At 42.3% G+C, this 22661-nt stretch overlaps 1 protein-coding gene across 8 annotated transcripts in view; it reads left to right on the forward strand.

Annotated features, from left to right (window-relative positions):
* Positions 1-235: 235 nt before the first annotated feature.
* Positions 236-22661, forward strand: part of myo9aa (myosin IXAa) — a 109581-nt gene continuing 87155 nt past the window's right edge. For 5 of the 8 annotated variants that reach the window (XM_058400290.1, XM_058400297.1, XM_058400292.1 and 2 more), the window contains exon 1: positions 236-655. The gene's annotated coding sequence lies outside the window, so the exon portion shown is untranslated. The remainder of the gene's footprint in view (positions 656-22661) is intronic. The other 3 variants (XM_058400295.1, XM_058400296.1, XM_058400298.1) reach the window with 1 other exon arrangement.

Genomic DNA, 22661 nt, shown 5'->3' on the forward strand with positions numbered 1-22661 from the left:
TGTTTTTTTCTTTCCACCTGTATTCTAAAAAAGGTCCCGCCTGCCCCTTCCTATGATTCGCTGTACCTCCGTGAAGTAGCCAATCGCACGCGGGCGGTTACAGAATATCAGCCAATCCCAGCACGGGAGGCGGGATTTATTTTTTATTTTATTATTTTTATTTTTTTTAATAGGAATGTGGGTGGGAAACGAGAAGAAAACGCGTTTAAGCGGCGGGCACGCGCACCCTCGCGCCGCGCGCGTCCACGGTAAAGATGAGGAGCAGCAGTGATTAGTCGGCGAGGAAAGAAGGGGGGGAGAAAGAAAAAAAAAAGAAAAAAGGACGCTGGAGAGAGAGAGAGAGAGAGAGAGAGAGAGAGGGGGGAGAAGAAGCTCGTCATGTTAAGTGACAAGAAGAAGAAGAAGTGATTATGGTATTTTGTGGTGAATTAAAAATGGCTCTGTGTCATGGGCTGTTTTGTCAGTTGGAAGTTCGCGCGAGGACGAATTTGTGAGAAGGGAAGAAAATCCGTTGGGATATTTAAACAGAGGAGTCTCGAGCCGCCGCTGATCTTTACGCTCTCGCGACAACTACGCGGAATACAAGAAAACACCAGGATTTTTTCTTTCTTTCTTTTTTATTTTTTATTTATATTTTTTTTTCCACTCCGAGAAGGTGAGTGTTCGTTTTTATTAAATCGCCCCCGTTTCTCTCACTGGAAAGAAGTTCATTAAATTTTGGTCCTCGGTAGTTTTGCTAGGGATATATTATTGTCTCGTGAGCTTTTTTTTTCCTCATTCATCCCTGAGGCGCTTAACTCTGCTTCCTTAAATTTGCATTTTATTCAGTTTAATAGTCGTGTATTATGGTGTAAATACGCCAGGCTTGCTGTAAGTGACTAGTGTTGCTCTGCTTCATGTCCTGTGGGGTGGCCAGGGTGGGCAAAGACACGGCATCACCTTCTAACACACGAGATCAGATTAAAGTACGGCTTTATAACGAATGGCGGTGTCATGACACTACTGTAAGTTGTTTAACTCGATGTGATTTTGAATGAAGTCAGACTTGTAGTCGCCACCCCATGCCACCCTGTGCCACCTACATGGCCACGCCCCTGACGAGCGTCCTGCTTTACCAACAAACTTGTCCTAGCCCCCCCCCCCAACCCTTCCTCGACTGTGCATTTTTGACATACATGACATATTTTCTCGGTTCTATGCAAATTTGTGCCAAAGCCACAAACGATTGGCTGGAATGACCGATCCTGTGATCCGCACTGTCCGGCTGTCTCATCAGTTCCCAGCTCTTTAGTTCCTGTGTCTTCGAATATTTGTGAGGTCAGGCACTGATGTTGGACGAGAAAGCCTCTGCTCTAATTCATCCCAAAGGTGTTCTATCAGGCTGGGGTCAGGACAGGACAGTCAAGTTCCTCCACACCAAACTCACTCATCCATGTCTTATGGACCTGGTGTGCCGTCATGTTGGAACAGGAAGCGGTCATCCCCAAACTGTTCCCACAAAGTTGGGAGCACGAAATTGTCCAAAATGTCTTGGTATGCTGAGTTCCTTTAACTGGGCCTAAGGGGCCGAGCCCAACCCCTGAAAAACAACTTCTGAATGATCTGGAGGGGTGTCCCAAAACTTTTGGCAATATAGTGTATAACATTTTATCTTGTCATATAAATGCGTAAAGAAACTTTACGAGCTTGAGATCCTCCGTATGTCTGCTGAGTGTTCGTACCTAGAAGCTATCTCGCTTTTATAATTCGGAGCAGAGATGATGATGATGATGATGATGATTATTATTATTATTATTATTACTATAATAATGATCTAGCCTAATATTCAGAAAGATTTCTTCTATTCGTTGTTCCAGAATGTCCCAAGTAACAGTTAAAGTCAAGTTGTTTTTTTTCTTTGCGTCATGTGAGTGTCCATCATATTAAAAAATTGGTGTCGCTCTAAATGCCTTGGGTTCTGTTTTAATCCCAGGCCCCTAGGGTAGGTTTGTACCTTATTTGGGACGCAGATGCTTGACAGGGACAAATGGAGGCTTTCTGTTCCAGCACATGTTTGTGCTATGGAGGTGAACTTTCATGCGGTGTGTGTGTGTGTGTGTGTGTGTGTGTGTGTGTAAATGTGAATGAATGGTTGACCAATAGATAGTGTGCAGTTCTCCTGGCTCATGGACACTTGTGCTACATCACTGTTGATTTGTTTTCTGTACCAGCAGCTCTAAAAGTATTGACTGCTATAAATCTGATCAGAGTCTCAGAAGTCAGGGCTAAAGTCATGAAGTTTTCTTCCATCATCAAATTGCTGTATGCTTTTCAGCTCACCATGGTTGGAAACAGTGGTTATTTGACTCGGCATAATAGCGTTTAATAAACAGAAATTGTTATTGTAAAAAACATTGTTGTATAAGAGGAATAAGATGCTTCAGGGTGTGTTTCATTGTTGATTATTTTCCTAGAAAAGCACATTCCCATGTGTTTCATTCTTTACCTTTAGTGTACAGTCCTGTATGTTGGACAGCTCTAGAGGTTTCTTATTGATCATGTCATGTTTGTGTTGTTTGTTGTGTTGCTGTTGTGTTTCTGAAGAACTGTGATACACAGGAGGCTTCATCATCCTGCTCCACACACATCTGTGTAAAGAGATGAAAAAAATGTCATTTATTTGATTGTGTGGTTTTTTTAGAAAAAGAAGTAAGCACCTGTCCCATGCCAGTCCTGCTCCACAGGCACAGGTGATCAGACCGAGTCCAGAGGAATGCACAGGGTCCGGCTCAGCTGTTTGGGTGGAAAGCAAGGAGGGCAAGCAGAGGACAACTGCCCCATGCTGATATCTGACACTTGAGAAACAACAGAATGCCCCGTGTGCATCCTGTTATATATACTTATTCCTGACACTTGTCTATCCTTGTGTTTATGTAGAGTAGGGATGCATACAAGCAGTTTTGGGGGACGGTTTGGGGAATGTTTCTTAGTGTAATGCATTATTAACACTCTTTGAGTTTGAATTGAGTTCCTCATTCATCATCACTGCTTGTTCACTTCTCCAACATATTCACTCAGCTCAACCGGTCTGTCTCTGATTCGTCTCAAAGCTTGTCTCTGTACAGGTTTAACTAGGCCTGATAACCTAAATAAGGTCGAGATACACGATATTGCCAAAAGTTTTGGGACACCCCTCCAAATCATTGAATTCAGGGGTTGGGCTCGGCCCCTTAGTTCCAGTGAAAGGAACTCTTAATGCTTCAGCTTACCAAGACATTTTGGACAATTTCATGCTCCCAACTTTGTGGGAACAGTTTGGGGATGACCGCTTCCTGTTCCAACATGACCAGTGCACACCAGAGCACAAAGCAAGGTCCATAAAGACATGGATGAGGGAGTTTGGTGTGGAGGAACTTGACTGGCCTGCACCTCAACCTGATAGAACACCTTTGGGATGAATTAGAGCGGAGACTGTGAGCCAGGTCTTCTTGTCCAACATCAGTGCCTGACCTCACAAATGCACTTCTAGAGGAATGGTGTTCTAATGCACCCTGTGTGTTAAAGTAAGCGGTAGAGGATTCGCACCGTCTGACTGTAGGAACAAAATGGCTTTGAGGATAAAATAACCATTAAATATTAACATGGACCAGAAATAAACTTGCTGCCTCAATAGAAATCTGTACAGGAACCCTTTGGGAGTGGAGGAGTGATTTTGTGTTTATTTATTTATTTTGCATTCCAGTGAAGCAAAAGGTTTATTTTTTTTAATAGCTGAAACTTGTGTTTTTATTTTTTTTTATTATTATCCACATCCAAAATGTAACATTTATGATGGCTGTATGCTCTAAAGACCTTTTAAATACTAAAATAAAATCAAGGCCATTTGGAAACCTAGTGTTTTTCTTATATAATGTTTAACATGCAGTAGCCAGTAACAATGCAGTTTAGTGCAGTAATATGTGGTTTTGGCCCTAGTTTTGTTATTTCTCCCCTTGTTTTGTACGAGTGCAAGTGACCGTAGACTAAATATTTATGTTTACCTAAAAGCTAAAAGGTGCTTGGTTAGAATCAGACGAAGAGCCGCAAGTCGGTTGTTGTTTTTGCCTCTTGATCAGCCAGTTCCCTGCACATGGAATTAACTAGACAGGTTTTATAGTTTAATCATCATCTAAAGAGTGAGGGATGAGTGACTTGTATCTAAAAACAGACTATGACCTTGTAGATTATGTAGTTAAAAAGCGCAGAGGCGAGATGAACACTACTGAGCCTTTTTACAGCAAACAGCGCTTGATACTCGAGTCATATTTCGTGTTCAGTATGATGTCCATTAAGATTTTTCCTTTTTTTCCTGCAAATAAAACAATGTTAATGTGCTACTGCTTAAAAAGGTTTTCTTAGAAAGATGCTGCTATTTTTACTGAGATCTCAGAAATGCATGTTTTTACAGACTGAACAGTTCAATGTTAGAAGAATAAAACTTTGTTCAATTGGTCATTTGGATCTCCTCCTATGTTATAGTAGGTGATTGTGAAAAAAACCCCGTATATTGTAGATCATGAGACAGCGGAAACATTCGTCATTGTTTCTTGTAATTGTTGCCCAGCATGACGCTCCAGTTCATTGTGTCAGGTCATTCCAGGTGAAGATATTTCTGATGGCCGGTAACCTACGTGTGCACAGAGGTGAGACTTTCACGTATCGCTCCTTAAAGACAAGTCATTATATGCAAACGAGCTTTCTTTACAAAAGGAGGCTGTTTGAAAAATGTTTTGTGATTCACTCCAAGGCCCGTTTTTTTTGACATGCATTGTTATGCCTCGCTTGTTAACACGTGTAGCACCTTCATGCTTTAATTTAACACACAATGTCTGTAAAGGCAGCTCTGTTTGTCTTTTGTCCGGTTCTTCATGGTGCTCTCGGATCGTATCGTCAATTAGACAACAGGGCCTGGTAAAGCCATTAGCGTCCTTTTTTCATCTGTCTTCACCTCAGACGACCGTCTGCCCCGACGTCTGTTTTATTCCCCAGGGATGTGTTGCTTGGGTCAGATATTCACCAGTCGTCCTGCTTTTCAGCTGCTAGTCTAGGAGACATGTTTGTTGATGTATAACCGTCTTCATTTATCAACCTTTCAGTGGTCAATTTTCTTCATACTCGTGTGCATATTGTGATAAATGCCACTATAACCGTGCGAGACAGACAAGCTAGGACACAGTTTTTTTTGTTTTTTTTTTGACCGATGAACTGGGCCTAGTGTGAAAGTATGAACCCTGAGAGATCTTGTATTCTTTTGACATCATTAATTTTCACTTGTAAGCCTAACTAGTGGAGCTTAAGAAATGCTTAGTTGCTGTAATTATCCTCCGCGATGATCAGGTTCGTCATTGTCTAAGACGTGAATACATACTGTGAATATGTACGTGTGTGTGGTTTTAAGTTGTGCTGTTAATTTAGGGCGTCGGACTAAAAATACAGGCTATAGATACAGGAAATCTGGACTCCAGTGACCTTCTTCTGTCAGTGAGAACGAGCACAGGTGCCGGAAATAAGCTAACCCGTCCTCCCCTCGACTCTCTGTCCTCTGGAGGTTCAGACACGAGGCTGGAAGTACAGCATTATTGTTTCACTGTAAGGAAACCGTGCCTGTTTTTATATAGATTTAAAACATTACGGTCATATCTTGTTCCAGATCTTTGTACAGACTCTGTGAGGTCCACAGACTGGAGATAACAAGGAAGTTTCAAGAGCTTTCCAGGTCAGCTTGTGATAGGCCGAGCTGTGGTGTTTGAGTTACCTGGGTTTAAAACACCCTTGAACACTCAAACACTTTGGGCGTTACTGCTTATAGATGTTTTTTTTTTACCAGATTTTTTTTTTTTACTCCGTTACCAGAGTCGAGCCGAGGCAATCCAGTCATTTTATTTACCGAAGTCAGACATCGCCCGGTTTCACTACGCTCTCGGGGAGGGTTCAGAGAACTTGCTGCTTAGTGCTGTGATGTATTTTTGAACTATGCATGTGGTCAGCAGTTTTGGTTTTCATAAATATTGTTGCAATAATAATGACCTCACAGGCATTGCATCTGGCATTGTTTTCCTCATCTATTGGAGCGTTGTTTCATTCAGCAGGTGGTAGCGTTTATGGACTTAGAACCTAAATACGAACCCCAAGGAGCTTTTAACTCCTTTCATATCCAAGCTCTTAGTTTGGCTTGTCTTATGTACGATATGACTGTTATGTATTTTTGTTGGATTTAAGCCCATAATGTAGACACCATTGAGGCCTGACCTTGTTGGCTAAGCAAGGCTAAACAGCAGAGGGTTTTTTCCCTGTCTGCTGTTTTCACCCGAGAAACAAATTTCTAGAAAATGTTATTATTTATGTAAAAAAAAAATCCTCTTCTTCGTATTATTATTAGTAGTATTGTTATATTTAAAAAATACTACTAAACTAAAACTCCACAGTGAGCACTAAGGATTTGTTCAGCCTTTTAATGGGATTTGATCTAGTAAAGAAAATTACAGGTTTGCCTTCTCTGAGAAGGATGCATGCAACGCTGCCTTCAGTTGTGGGTAAAATAAGAGACTTTAGAAGACAGCTGTCCATATGCTGCTTCATGAATGGGACAGCTTTTATTTTGGGAGCGCAAACACCAGCCGAATCGCTGCTTAAAACCAAATCTCACAACATATCGCTTAACAGATTGTCAGCATGTGCGCACACTTGGCCATGTTCAGTTTATTGCTCTCTGTGTTCTCAGAGATCCGGCATGTGGACTATGGTGTTGCTTTTGTTTGGCTGTTTGTGTCCATCATCCGTCCACTTTATGCCTCTGGACTGTTATGGCCAGGTTGGATGTTTATCCTACAATCCAGCACGGATTTCACAAGAATATGGCGTGTTTATCAGCCCTAGCTCCAGCCTCATAGGATCATGTGATTTTATTCAGTTCTGTGCTTGGTTATGGTTCTTAGTTGGTATGAACACTTTTGGGACATCAAGAACCATGTGTTTGTATTTTTGTAAGACTTAAAGATGTGGTCAGTGGTTTTTACGTTTTTGTAATATTTGGCATAGTCATTCTTTCAGGCCAGTAAAACGTATGCACAAAGAAAAAGCTCTGTGCAGTCCCAGGCTCTTTAAGTATTTTTTTTTTAACAAATGTAGTGGACCACAAAGTCCATGAGAAGAAGGAGGCGTCCATGGTTGCCTGTCCATCATGTTACCTGTATATTCTAGCTTTATTTCTCATAACCATTTTCTTTCATTTTTTAAATTGTTTTAGTCTTCAGCTGTTTATTCAAATCATTTCCTGCTCAAGTATACAGTTTGTCTGTTGTGAAACAATCCTGCTACTCTAAATAAGTGCCGCTATTCAAGAGTTCTATAATGTATGTGTGTTGTGGAACAGTGTTTCCTGTTTGGCCCACGTCAGGGTCATTGTCCAGACGACGGGCGGAGGAAAAAAATCTCCCGCCAAAAACAGGCTTGAGGGGCGATGGCTGATCCTGCCCTGTCTCCACCACTCTCTCTGGGCAGGACTCTGTGCTATTAATAACAGTGTCTGAGCTCAGGGCCAGCGCTCGTCTGTGTTTTTTTGGACTCTATTTAGTGTAATATAACGCTGAGTTGTCAGTGCATCAGTCTGTTCTCACATTCTCTCTCAGCAGTCTGTCGTGACTTGTCTCAGTGAAAAGTCCCGGATGTGTCTCTCTCTCTCTCTCTCTCTCTGTCTCTCAGACACAATGTTTACGAGGCCATAAAAGCGGTAGATCTGTCTCTGTGATGTTTTTCATGAAGGCTTTTTATCCCCCTTCCACCAGAATGCTGTATACAGGAGGGTAATGCATCGTGTGCTCTCCATTTCCGCTCATTCTCTCCAATATGTCTTCGGAGGCTTGTATTGTTTAGTGCTTTCCAGACTCAGAATATTTTTTTATACTGTAGAATGCTGTGCATCAGGTACAAGCTGGATAAAACCTTAAGCTTAATAATATCCTATACCGCTTTAGTTTTCTAGATGAAACCATCTATGCAGCTATTTTTTCTTCCAGGCTTCTCTTTCACAGATGCTGACATACTCTTTCTTGAACGAGGCGTGTGTTTGTGTACACATTTGTCGCTCCCACCTGTCAGCGTTTAGCATGACACGGACACCTTCCCCTTATAGCAGGGAATGTGGTGAGACTGTGTGCTGCATTTAGGCTTTGTTCAGGATGCTGAACTGTGATTATCTACATGCTGTGTGTGTGTGTGTGAGGCCTGCTTGTGGCCCTTCAGCCCTCTTTAATTAAGCAGCGCAAGATTGAAGCTGAGCCGAGGCTGGATCGCCGCCAGGCTTGAGCACGCGCGGGGAAGTCGGCCTAGCCCCCAGCACAGGACTGCAGTGCGGCACGGTGCAGCGTATCTGCCCTTCGGCATCGCTCTGACACGCTGCCCGCCTCTGGGACGTCCCACAGGTTCAGAAAAACACTGCTGTCATATTCTAGTGGTGCTGCGATAACAAAAACATTTATGGTATGCTGACTCGACATGTCAGATTTCACAGTAAATTTGTTTAAAGCTCCACATTTTAAGAAAGAATGATTTTAAAATCACTTAAAACGCTGTGGAGTAAACATGAAGGAAAAAAAATTAAAAATGACAGCAGTGGTTCTCAAAGTGGTGATCAGCAGTGGAAATTATTATATTATTAAGTTTTTATAGTTTGACTGATCCCAGCAATTGACTGGGATTAAATGAATCCAAACCTCAATACCTCAAACAAGTTATAAATAATTTCCGCTTGATCTGTATCTGATGTGTCTGTGGAAAAGTTCAGGAATAGTAAGCTCCATGGCTTTATAATAAACGGCCAAAATGTGATTGTACACATTAAAACAATCTTCATAAAATAAAGCTGTACTCAGGAGAATCCGGGAATATCTTTTGCCATTCAGAGTGCAACAATATGTGTGTGTGAACCTCTGATTTAGAGCACATGATGATGTAGGGCTGAAGGTTAAAGATGTCAGGACACACTGCAGTTAATAGAAGGATTAATGGGATCAGGCCCTGATGCTGCGAGAGGAGGTCTGGAGTGCGCTCAGTGTTCCAGTTCATCCCAAAAGTGTTCAGTGGGGTCGAGTCTGAGAGTCAGGGCTCTGTGCAGGACATTTGAGTTTGTCTTCTCCAACCTTAACACACCGTGACTTCAGGCAGGACAGAACAGGTTTGAGCCTCTTGGTTCCAGAGAAGGGAAACTGTAGAGCTGCAACGCACAAAGACATTCGATATAGTCGTGTGCTTCCAACTTTGTGGCAACAGTTTAGGGAAGAACTACATATGGGTGTCATGTCAGGGTACACAAACTTTTGGCCATATAATGTATGTCAGCTGGAATGCATCAAACAAAGAAGTCCCACATGGAGCATTGACTGACGAGTAAAAAACCCACTGGTACAGCTGCATACCAACAGGTGACCCATTCACTTACGGCCAGGTGAAATGACAAGCACATGAACTGGTAACCTGCACAAATAGGTGCAAGATCTAATGATTCGTCCACCTCTGGAGACACACTAGCTGTGATTTAATTCAGTATGTTGATGTACTAGCTTTTAAAACAGGGAGTTATCCAGTGTCTGAATATAGATCACTCATCAAATCTATCAGTACAGTCGCTTAGTGAGAGAGATATATATGGGGAGTTAAATAACAGGTTTTTACTTACTCTTATGGATGACTGAGAAGCCCTGACTATGAATAAAGATGGAATCATATTCTTAGGACAGAGAGCACTGATGAGAAGAGCTGATAAAATACCTGTCATACGTGACCTCGTACAGTTCCTCTCAAACAAGCAATGAGTGGAAAAAGACAGTGTTGAGTCAGATACACTGCAAAAGAGGCATATATGCTAGGTATGCTATACTTTTACATTTTCTGAAGCATATGTGATGATCTTGTGTCCTGTTATTGTCTGATAAACCACGGGACAGGAGCATAAGGCGCTCATGGATAAATATTTGCTTTTAGGTGCTTTTACTAAGGGGTGGTGGTAGCTCAAGTGGTTAAGACTCTGGGTCATTGACCGGAAGATCCACAAAGCTGCCACCATTGGGCCCTTAAGCAAAGCCCCACAACCCTCACTGCTTCAGGGGCGCTGCATCATGTCTGACCCTGCGCTCTGACACCAACCTCCAAGGATGGGATATGGGAATTAAGAATTTCACTGTGCAGTAATGTATATGTGACAAATACAGACAACTTGTTGCAAAGTGTGTGTTGGTGTAGCTAAAATCCGCCTGAACAAACCGATCCTGTTGTGAGTGTGCCGCTGTGATGTGGGGTGTATTACAGTGAGGAATAGTGAAAGCTGTTTTAGAGCTTGTTGCAGAATGACTCATCTATTCCCTTCTGGAGTCTGATTCTGGTGCTCGGTATGGAGTCTGGTGTCATGTAATAAAATAAAAATGCTTTGTGCAGCTTTTATGAGCGATGCTGGAGCGCGCTCAGAGCCAATCCAATCAATCGCCAAGTCTTTGTATTATTTATTTATTTATTTATTTTTAACACAACCTTCCAGAATCCCTACAAAACAGATGGCTTTCATTTCTATAATTAAATTAAATCCCGTCTCTGTAGCGATAAAGAAGCTTGAAGCAGGTCAGGCGCTGCCGTGGAAATGGACTATTTTTATTCATCCTTTTTGTTTCATAACACGATCAATAATGAACAATCCCTTGTGTTGGCTGTTTTTGTGTATGTACCCAGGGGTGCTTTTAGTCTAATGATGAGTGGAGAAGTCCAGGGAGGCTTCCGGCCAGTCTGCGGTCGCTGCTGAGATGGCGTTCTCTTGGTCGGAATGTTTTTTTCCAGCCTTTTGGTTTGCTGTCGGTTTGGAATTTTGTTGGGTCACACTTTTTTTTTTTTTTTTTTTTAAAAGAAGGGTTTTGTACCACTATGAATTTAGACCTGATATCTTCTTTTTTTTAAAGGTGCAATAGTCAGTATCTTTTATGACTTTTTATATCAAATAATGATAAAAATGATGTGAAATTTATTTTGGGTTGTTTTCCAGTCAGGAATGTTTGCAGCCTCATGTCATAGACATGTTCCCAACTCTTCAGATCCTTATGAGGAGAGGTTGCATGTTTAAAGCATTGTAACTTGATCTAAGAAGTGATGCACAGTGATGTCATGGCGGTCATTGCTAATGCTAATCCAGTCGAATCACCATATGGGAAATTGGGGGCGGAGCTTTGTGTACATGGGTGGAAATGACTCGGACTAAATGAGAAAACTTTGTCCAAATCTCGTTTAACTGTTAGAGACCTTTTCTGCACAAATCTGATGTTGTGCAGTTTGAAAGTATCTCTGTATTTAATGTGAGACTGAACGATGATGTGGGGGCGGGGCTGTGTGTGACTGATTTAATAATGTATGAGTGATGAGCTCTACAGCCATATTAACTACATAACTAATGTGAGCTAGTGTAGATAACTAGCTGGAGGACAGGATGGAGTTTCCTTTTTGCTTTTCATGCAAATTATTTTATTGTAAATCTTTAGTAAAAGGTGTTGAGATATTCTTTGGCTGTTTTCTTACGCATACAAGAAGTTATTATTCTACATACACTATATTGCCAAAGTTTTGGGGCACACCTCCAAACCATTGAATTCAGGTGTTGGGCTCGGCCCCTTAGGATAAAGGGATGAGCCAGGTCTCCTCGTCCAACATCAGTACCTCACCTCACAAATGCGCTTCTAGAGGAATGGTCAAAAATTCCTATAAACACACTCCTAAACCTTGTGGAAAGCCTTTCCAGTAGAGTTGAAGCTGTTATAGCTGCAAAGGGCGAGCCAAATCCATATTACATTCATGTGTATGTAAAGGCAGAAGTCCCAGTTTTGGTCTGGCTCGCCGTCTCCTCTCTAATTCATCCCAGAGGTGTTCTTTCAGGTTGAGGTGCAGGCCAGTCAGGTTCCTCCACACCGAACTCGCTCATCCATGTCTTTATGGACCTTGCTTTGTGCACTGATGTGCAGTCATGTTGGAACAGGAAGGGGTCATCCCCAAACTGTTCCCACAAAGTTAGGAGCATGAAATTATCCAAAATGTCTTGGTATGAAGCTGAAGCGTTAAGAGTTCCTTTCACTGGAATTAAGGGGCCGAGCCCAACACCTGATTTCAATGATCTGGAGGGGTGTCCCAAAACTTTTGGCAATATAGTGTATTCATTACAAGGGTATGCTTGTTAAACTTTTGTGTTTTATCTCCGGTCTCACAATTACATCTGTGTTTAAAGTCCATGTTTGAACTCTGGGTATATTTATAGCCTGGTTGTCTGTTTGTAAATCAAGATTGTGTTCTTTAATGTGGCCAAGCTTCTAAAAGCAGCACGCTCCCTGAGATCATGCTATGCTCCATCTCATCACATCACACAGCGCTCAGAGGTATCGCGATTGATCGTTTTGAAATGCTAATACTCGCCCATTATTAAATGTGATGAAAATGCAGTGGGTTGGTTTGTAGCGCTGTAATCTTCTCATGGTGATTGAAAGAGATGAGCTTCTTAGAAGACAAAGCTTGCAGTGCTTTAAAAATAGTGTTGTAGTTTTTTATTGTTTTTATATATATTTTATATTTCATATATTGTTTTCATATTTCATTATTTTCAGACATCAGTAAAGCAAGATATTATCTTATCGAGTGAATTTATCCTGCTATCAGACCTCCTAGATCAGATTGAAGAATTATCAGGACCAGCAGTGTGGTGATTTTCTGCACTGTGGATCTCTAGTTAAAGTTTTTGATCTACATCCATTGTCTATACCCACTTTATTCCTAATTATGGTCACAGGGATCTGCTGGAGTCTATCCCAGCACACATTGGGCGAAAGGCAGGGGTACACCCTGGACAGGTCAGCAGTCCATCACAGGGCCACACATATGGACAGACAACCACACACACTCACACTCACTCCTATTCAATATTCAACCCAGAGTGGTAGTGAGAGGAGGAGATCTAGTGATGTCATCTCTCTCTCTCTCTCTCTCTCTCTCTCTCTCTCTCTCTCTCTCTGTGTCTGTGTGTAGGCTACTGACATGACCTTAGACAGATACTGAATTCTGTCTGTGTCTCTGAGTGTTTGTGTGTCTGTCTGTGTGTCCGTCTGTCTCTGTGTGTGTGTGTGTTTGTGTTTGTCTCTGCTTGTCTGTGTGTGTGTCTGTGAGTGTGTCCGTTCGTGTGTCTTTGCAGGCTGCTGTCTATCCTGAATTCAGATCCTGAATCTGTATTCCACCCCCCCCCCACCTATTTTTCTCTTTTTTTTCTCTCATTTGCCTTCTTTCCTTTCTTTTGATTTCAGGAAGTGATCCTTCTCTCCCTCGAGATTCTTTAGTCTCCCCCTTGAAATACCAAACCCCACCTACGTGTCTCAGTACCAGTACCATGTGAGGCTGTATGACATAAGACCGGTGTACATTGTCACACTAATAAAATGACTGTGACCTGGACGTATTTGATGGTTAATAATAATAGCCAAAGCAAAATAAAGTAGAGAAGGAGGAATTACAGCATCTTCATACATCTTAACACAAAAAAACTCTTAAATATAGTTCTGAGCACAAGGAAGAGATGGATCAGAAATCTACACACAATGCTATGAAATAAACAGCTCTTACTCATCATGACGTTCTTGATGATCAGGTTATGGACAATGAATTTCAAAACAGTGGAATGTGAAACTTTACTTTCTTGATCTAAGGTAGTTGAAATTGTTCTAAAGCACAAGGCAAGTGGATGAGTGTGTGTGGTTTTCATGTCCACTGTTTTAAGCAGAGAAGCATAAACAGAGGGAAATAAAATGTTCCATGATGCCTGTGTTTTTAATAATAATTAATAAATTAATACTACTGATAATATTAATAATTAATAATAGTCTGTTGCTCATTTCAGCATTAGTTTTGGTATTAATAATTTCCAAAAATCGTGTACTCAGTCTTTATGAAATGGTATTCATTAATACCTATGAATTAATACAGTATTAGTTGATGAGTTGTTGATGAGTTGCTCTGCCTCGCCCTCATAATGGACCTCAGGGAGAATATGCTGAAATAGGCTGCAGTTAAAGTCACTTTCTGAGCTCTTTCAATTGATAAAATTGTGATACTTGTGATAGAATTGTGATCTGGTCAGGTCAGAAAGAAACCAGGTTCAGACTGATTTTAGACTTGGGTGTTGCCCGGAGGATTGCACCTGGTGTGAGCATGTTGGTGTGTTTTCTGCATAATTAACGTTCAAGTTGCTTAATAGACTTTAATTCTATTGAATGGTAGCCATTTAGAATTAAAGTCTTAGATTAATGATGAATTTGACATACCGTAGCTAATGAGCAATAATTACGGTGTATGAGGAAGCTGAAGTGTGAGGTGAGGTTTCGTTTTCAGGTGGAACACCATCATGTAGAGATCATCTCTGTGATCTGTGAGCTACATTATTTTCATAGTTTGCTTTACGTCGGGGCTTTTGCTTTTTTAGGTCAAGGATTAAGTTTGCAGAGAATGAAGAAGAATGTGTAAGGCACAGAGAATGCGCGTCTCAAGGAAATGAGATTTTAGATTTGAGATTAATTAACAACCCCTCGCCCTCAAGGCTTTCCGAAATCCTACCCCATCTGTAATCACCAGCACACATCATGTTTGGTCAGCTCATCGGATTCGTTTGTTTTATTGGCCTGCTGGGCAGATGTTCTGTTTTCCAAGCATTTTGAACATCTCGGCGTAATCAGAGCTCAACACTGGTGCGATCCGAGTCATTTCTGAAATAGTGTAATGTAGACTAGCATGTTAGAAGAGTGGGGCTGTTAGCTGTTTCTCTGATTTACTTTATTCCAGAGTATTTAGCGGTCATACAACTGGTTTATGAGTTTGCTTTCAGGAAATAAACAGCTTTAAAACGGTAGGGTTTTTACATTTTAGGAAAGTATTTCTTTATAGTTTTTTAATTCTGTTTACACTGATCTGGCATAACATTATGACCACCTGCCTAATATTGTGTTGGTCCACCTTTTGCTGTCAAAACAGCCCTGACCCGTCCTGCACTGTGTATTCTGACACCTTTCTATCAGAACCAGCATTAACTTCTTCAGCAATTTGAGCAACAGTAGCTTGTCTGTTGGATCAGATCACACGGGCCAGCCTTCGCTCCCCACATGCATCAATGAGCCTTGACCGTCCATGACCCTGTCGCCGGGTTCACCACTGTTCCTTCCTTGGACCACTTTTGATAGATACTGACCACTGCAGACTGGGAACACCCCACAAGAGCTGCAGTTTTGGTGCAATTTGGCCCTTGTTAAACTCGCTCAAATCCTTACGCTTGCCCATTTTTCCTGCTTCTCACACATCAACTTTGAGGACAAAATGTTCACTTGGTGTCTAATATATCCCACCCACTAACAGCTGCCATGACCTCTCACTGCTCATAATGTTATGCCTGATCTGTGTGTGTGTGTGTGTGTGTGTGTGTACAAAGACATGTGATTGTTGATATACTGAAGATTATGGAAGGAGTTTCCAGATTCAGGCAGTAAATTTTCCGTGTTTAGGATTCTCAAGGATGGAGGGGTTTTCACCTCAGTTTGTTTCCTGTAACGTGTAAAGGAGCATTGTTGTTGAAAAAATTTATTTCAAGAATGAAGAAAAGAGGCATTCGGATAAAAAAGGCATTCTTGAGTAGATAAAAATGTAAATAATCAACACATTGTTTTGGTAAAAGATAAATAAAATGCTTTGAGATGTGCTGTTGTAGTACTGGAAAATAATCACCAGGAACTTCACTTTGCTACAGATGCATCACGCCAATGTAGTAACAGTAAGCTAAGCTAAGTAACAGCTAAGTAAGTAAGACTATATGTTATTTATAGTTTTGTTTTAACTATGTTTGACTCCATTAATGATCGTAGAACTGATATAGCGAGAACAATACACTTTGTTACCTGTGATTGTGGTGTCAGATTTATGCTGCTTGTTTCATGCGTCTTTCCAGGACAAATCACAGAACCAGTGTTTCCACTTCATACAAAATTACTGACATCCTGCATCGTCATAGTTGTGACTGTACACTACTGATCTGCCCTCATCACAGCTGACACCACTGAGCCTTTCTGGTTTTTCTGAATGTCTTACTCAGCTCACACTTTACAATGAAAACAAGCCTTTCACAACCGTATGAAAGTTAGCACCGAGCTTAGCGACCTCATGCACTTTTTAATGAATGAGCCCTGATGACTTGAGGATGATTTACGACGTGAAACAATTCGATGTACATTCATTAAGTTGCCATTAATAATCCTCCAAGCTTTCTGCATGACCGACTAGACAACATTCTTAAGACGTGTGTGGCAATGTCGACGCCCCTTTCTGGTTTTTAACAGACATGATACAACAAAAATAACTGATACACTTATTAAAAAAGGAATTGTGGCTATAATCCTAGTGGTGTATCTGCTGCAGGTGCATAGAAGTCAAAGATTTTTGTTTTTTTTTGGTGCGAGATCAAGATGTTTATACACCGATTAGCCATAACATTATGAGCACTGACAGGTGAAGTGAATAACACTGATGATCTCCTCATCATGGCACCTGTTAGTGGGTGGGATATATTAGGCAGCAAGTGCACATTTTGTCCTCAAAGTTGACGTGTTAGAAGCAGGAAAAATGGACAAGTGTAAGGATTTGAGCGAGTTTGATGAAGGGCCAAATTGTGATGGCTAGACCACTGGATCAGAGCATCTCCAAAACTGCAGCTCTTGTGGGGTGTTCCCGGTCTGCAGTGGTCAGTATCTATCAAAAGTGGTCCAAGGAAGGAACAGTGGTCAACAGGCGACAGGATCATGGGTGGCCAAGGCTCATTGATGCACGTGGGGAACGAAGGCTGGCCCGTGTGATCTGATCCAACAGATGAGCTACACAGCTCGTTATCTCTCAAGGCTGTTAACTCCCTTGGGATTGGATTGGTGTTTGAAAGAAGAGAAATGCTCTTGTTGGTTTTGTTTTCATTCACACATTGTCCTACTTTCATACTCTTAAAATGTCACACATCTAGGCTTTTCTTTGTGTCCATCCAACCATGTACAGATATCCAAGTTAACAGATACAGCTTCCATCCTCTTCACTGTCATAAAGCATAAACAGGCCGTGTGGTGACTTGCACAGTGGACAGAGAGCGCATGCATTTTCAGAGGAATTGCATCATCTGGCCTGAGCTGCAGTCTGTTGAGCAGATGAAGTCATTTGTATTAATCTTCTGTTTGAAGCTGATGCAAAAGAACCGAGGCCTTCTGATGAACGTCTCATGGCACATCAGAAGTAGTTGCCCTTGAGCATAATTTTTGTGTATTTGTGGAAGGAAATGGTTTTGCCCATACCAGAAAGTCTTTGCTGTAGAGAAAAATCATAAGAATCTGTATCATTGATAAAACCCCCGAAATGTCAGATCTTGTACTTTCATCACCAACCAGAATCAGCGTTTTAAGTGATATTTTCCGTAGTGTACATATGTGGACTCGCAAGTCTGTCTAATGCAAATAATTTCCCTTTCTACAGTAGATAAGAAATTCTCGAATCGTCTCGATGAGTAGATCCTACATTCTTTGATTTTCATTTCTTATGTTTAACCGACTTTTCATGATCAGACAGCCAATCACATCACTCAATTTAACATGCTCAGCCAGTGGTGATTGGCTGACAGCATGCTTCAGGAATGCTTCTGCATCGTATCTCAAAAGCTGTGCACGTTTCTAGACTTTCAGACCAGTAGGAGGATCTTCAGTCTCTAAATACTGATAACACGTCATAAGGCACACTGTTACTGTGCTGAATCGAAAGAGAGAATGCTACGCTTACCTCAGAATTGAAAAGGTGGAGCTTGGAATCATGTTATTTTTTTGCCTCTTTTCATTCGAGATATAAAGTGGGATAAAAAAAAAACATGGAAGATTTTATTTTCATCATTTGTTAGCAGCAATTCGGCCTCCCAAGTGTGATGAGGGATTTGATATTTCCCTCCTCCAAACAGCAAACTGTAAAGTCAGTGTTACAGATTTGATGCAACATCATTGGTGACGTCAGGGTTAAGGAGCTAGTCCTGAGTTTCCATGATGGAGTTAAAGAAGATTTTCATGTCTTTCTTTCTTCAGTCGTAAAGAAATTAAATTTTTCTTCATATAATGGACTTCAGTGGTGCCCGCGAGTTTGACCTTCCAAAATGCAGTTTAAATGCAGCTTCAGAGAGCTCTAAACCATCCCAGCCCAGGAAGAAGGCTCTTGTCTAGCGAACCCATCGGTCATTTTCGTAGAAAAATAAAAAATTGTATACTTTTTAACCACAAAAGCTCGACTAGCAGTAGCTCTGGATAATCACGTCGAGATGTGATGTAGGTGGAGCTATAGATGAAGGTGCAAAGACCAAGGAAGGCCAAATAAGTTAAATGCTCTTTACTAACCAAAAGGTACATATAACTTCGTGTCATTTCACACACAACAACTTCGGAGCGGTCCTCCTTCTCCACACTAGTAAACACTGGGTCTGTAGCGCCACCTACGTCACGCGTGACCTTCCGATGTGAATACGTAGTATGTAGCGTCACGCATCCCAGAGCTAGTGCTAGACGAGATTTTGTGCTTAAAAAGTATACAATTTTTTATTTTTCTTAGAAAATGACCGATCGTTTGGCAAGATAAGAGCCTTCTTCCTCGGCCGGGATGGTTTAGAGCTCTTTGAGGCTGCATTTAAACTGCATCAAACTTGCGGGCACCATTTGAAGTCCATTATATGGAGAAAAGTCCTGAAATGTTTTCCTCAAAAAAACATAATTTCTTTACGACTGAAGACATGAACATCTTGGATGACAAGGGGGTGAGGAAATGATTTGTAGATTTTTTTTTCTGGAAGTGAACTTCTCTTTTAAGTAAGTAAGACTACTCGTTTTCTTTGCAGTTTTCCAGTTCAGTGGTACGATATTATGTGGTACAGTTCAACGCAGCAAAAATGGCAACAGTATGTTATTTATCTCTGCTACTTTCATTTCTGTGTTTCATTGTTTCAAACAAAAATAGAAATGCAGTTTATATCTCTGTTAGCGGGCCAGTCGTCATTTTTTTTTCCATTTGGTTAAGGAACAATTACCCTGGGTAATGTAGTTAAACTAGCACACTGGATATAATGAATGCTTTTAAAGAGGAGCACCTGCTGGTTTCCACCACTCATTCATCCACTTCTCTACTCAACAATGCTCCAAGACCCTTTAGATGTACCCAAAGCTCTTTCCGAGGTCATGAAAGTGTCAGAGGTTTGTTTATATTGAAATATAAGTCAGGGCCAAGCAGAGCCAACAGCATGGTACACTCAACCAAAGCTCCAGGCAGTGGTCAACATGTGTTGGGACCATAAATAACCAGTACTACAGACCAAAATACACATTGTGATGCTTTTCCTGGCCGGTTTCACTCCTCCTTCATGAAATCATTGTCTCCGTGTCACAGTGAATGAGTGACGGGAAGGTCTGGTCTGCGCTGTAATTAGACGACCCTTCACGGCGGGGGCATGTTGGGAGAACATACCAGCTCAGGCTCCAACACTCATGTACCCCTCCAACTCTGAAATCAATCAGAGGCCCAGCTGCCAGAGCGCTCATTATCTGTGTAATTATCTGCTCCCATGGGCCTGCTTTATCTCCAGGCTGAGCTCCTGCATCTCTCAAAAGCTTTAGATTTTCACCATACTGGCTGTTCTGACCATTAGAGCTGGTTGTGTAATGTTTGATTGAGCTGAAAATCTTCGAATTAGAGACTTCAAAAGAGCGCTGTGTGAAATAATATTATTTAAGAATGTACTAGAATTTCAACATACACCAATGAGTCTAGGACCACCTGCCTAATGTGCTGTTGATCCTCAACGTGCCATTTAGCCAAAGCTTTTGCTACCCCCCCACCCCCCCACCCCTCCTTGCAACACTGATGCACTTTTCATTCAAACAAATTTATTAAAGGGGAAAGGTGGCAAGAAATAAAAAAAATATAATAATCTCAGGCCTCAACTGTGTCATCCAATAGGAACCAAACTGTCTAGACCTCTAGCATATATACTTGGGTTTTTGTATTAAAAATCTCTTTGCCTGCTAGGATTTTATTCATAGCAATGCTGGCACATTTTTCTCAAGAAATTGTATCACTATTGGTGCTTTAGTAATAGTGACTTTTTCTCAGCTCATCTAGTGTTCAGACAGGAGTAGCCAGGACCCCTCAGCTAATTTGGGCTATTGCTAGGCCATTTCTGGCAGCCCATTGGTGTGCTTCAAAGTGACATGTCAAGCTGTTGTGCGGTGAACCAAGTTGTATGAAAAATGGCGTTCCAACTTGTCAATCTTCAGACGCAAGACATCAGTGCATGTCGGCCATTTTACACCACGTTCACATCACCAGCACTATTTTTATATGTTAACTCTATATACATGACAGTTCTGAGCAGCATTCAGTTATAGGATAAAGAATGAACTCTAGTTTTCCAACAGAGTGACGTGTGTATGATTAAACCGAGCTTAACAAAGAATACACTGGGGGTGCATGGCAGTCAGATATCTCAACAATGACCCTATTTGAGATTGACTCCTATTTGAGTTTTACACCCCTGCTGCTGCTGATGAGACATGGCTATAGTGTGTGAAAGCCCCTCTGTCTCTCATTGTGGAGTAAATGAGTCAGTATCAGCAGTCCAGAGGGAGGTTGTTGGGAGTTTGACTCTCAGCCCAGTGTAGTTGGTCAGTGTTTTATCAGCATCTCAGGAGACACCACTGACAACATGACATCACCTACCCACTCCTCTCTCCTAAAGGGGTTCACTGCTAATGGGGTTTTTGTCCTACTGCCAGATAACAGCAACTCTGGAATATGGCGCTGCAGATAAATGTGCATGTCTAGAAGGCATTTTAAAATTTTCCCAACTCTGTGGGTTAATACAGAACTGCTGTGTTTAGTGATTTCATGTTTTTTATACTTGTTTCAGGCTTTTAATTCAGGAGACATTTCTCATTCCAAACTATTGTTCAAGTGGTAATAATTTTTAATTTGAATAAAATTGCAATGTGCAAAAAAACCCTGAAGGTGATTAGTGCCTGGCCCCTGAAGGGGATTAGTGCCTGGCCCCTGAAGGGGATTAGTGCCTGGTCTTTGTGCCTGGCCCCTGAAGGTGTGTTGTGCCTGGCCCCTGAAGGTGTTTTGTGCCTGGCCCCTGAAGATGTTTAGTGCCTGGTCTTTGTGCCTGGCCCCTGAAGATGTTTAATGCCTGGCCCTGAAAGTGTTTTGTACCTGGTCCCTGAAGATGTTCAGTGCCTGGTCTTTGTGCCTGGCCCCGAAGGTGTTTTGTGCCTGGTCCCTGAAGATGTTCAGTGCCTGGTCTTTGTGCCTGGTCCCTGAAGATGTTTAGTGCCTGGTCTTTGTGCCTGGCCCCTGAAGATGTTTAATGCCTGGCCCCGAAAGTGTTTTGTGCCTGGTCCCTGAAGATGTTCAGTGCCTGGTCTTTGTGCCTGGCCCCTGAAGGTGTGTTGTGCCTGGCCCCTGAAGGTGTGTTGTGCCTGGCCCCTGAAGATGTTCAGTGCCTGGTCTTTGTGCCTGGCCCCTGAAGGTGTGTTGTGCCTGGCCCCTGAAGATGTTTAGTGCCTGGTCTTTGTGCCTGGCCCCTGAAGATGTTTAGTGTCTGGTCTTTGTGCCTGGCCCCTGAAGATGTTTAGTGTCTGGTCTTTGTGCCTGGCCCCGAAGGTGTTTAGTGCCTGGTCCCTGAAGATGTTTAGTGCCTGGTCTTTGTGCCTGGCCCCTGAAGATGTTTAATGCCTGGCCCTGAAAGTGTTTTGTACCTGGTCCCTGAAGATGTTCAGTGCCTGGTCTTTGTGCCTGGTCCCTGAAGATGTTTAGTGCCTGGTCTTTGTGCCTGGCCCCTGAAGATGTTTAATGCCTGGCCCTGAAAGTGTTTTGTACCTGGTCCCTGAAGATGCTCAGTGCCTGGTCTTTGTGCCTGGTCCCTGAAGATGTTTAGTGCCTGGCCCCGAAAGTGTTTTGTGCCTGGTCCCTGAAGATGTTCAGTGCCTGGTCTTTGTGCCTGGCCCCTGAAGGTGTGTTGTGCCTGGCCCCTGAAGGTGTGTTGTGCCTGGCCCCTGAAGGTGTGTTGTGCCTGGCCCCTGAAGATGTTTAGTGCCTGGCCCCTGAAGATGTTTAGTGCCTGGCCCCTGAAGATGTTTAGTGCCTGGTCCCTGAAGATGTTCAGTGCCTGGTCTTTGTGCCTGGCCCCTGAAGGTGTGTTGTGCCTGGCCCCTGAAGATGTTTAGTGCCTGGTCTTTGTGCCTGGCCCCTGAAGATGTTTAGTGTCTGGTCTTTGTGCCTGGCCCCTGAAGATGTTTAGTGTCTGGTCTTTGTGCCTGGCCCCGAAGGTGTTTAGTGCCTGGTCCCTGAAGATGTTTAGTGCCTGGTCTTTGTGCCTGGCCCCTGAAGATGTTTAATGCCTGGCCCTGAAAGTGTTTTGTACCTGGTCCCTGAAGATGTTCAGTGCCTGGTCTTTGTGCCTGGCCCCGAAGGTGTTTAGTGCCTGGTCCCTGAAGATGTTTAGTGCCTGGTCTTTGTGCCTGGCCCCTGAAGATGTTTAATGC

The sequence above is a fragment of the Hemibagrus wyckioides genome, linkage group LG10, assembly GCF_019097595.1.
Source record: "Hemibagrus wyckioides isolate EC202008001 linkage group LG10, SWU_Hwy_1.0, whole genome shotgun sequence".
Taxonomy (NCBI): Eukaryota; Metazoa; Chordata; class Actinopteri; order Siluriformes; family Bagridae; genus Hemibagrus; species Hemibagrus wyckioides.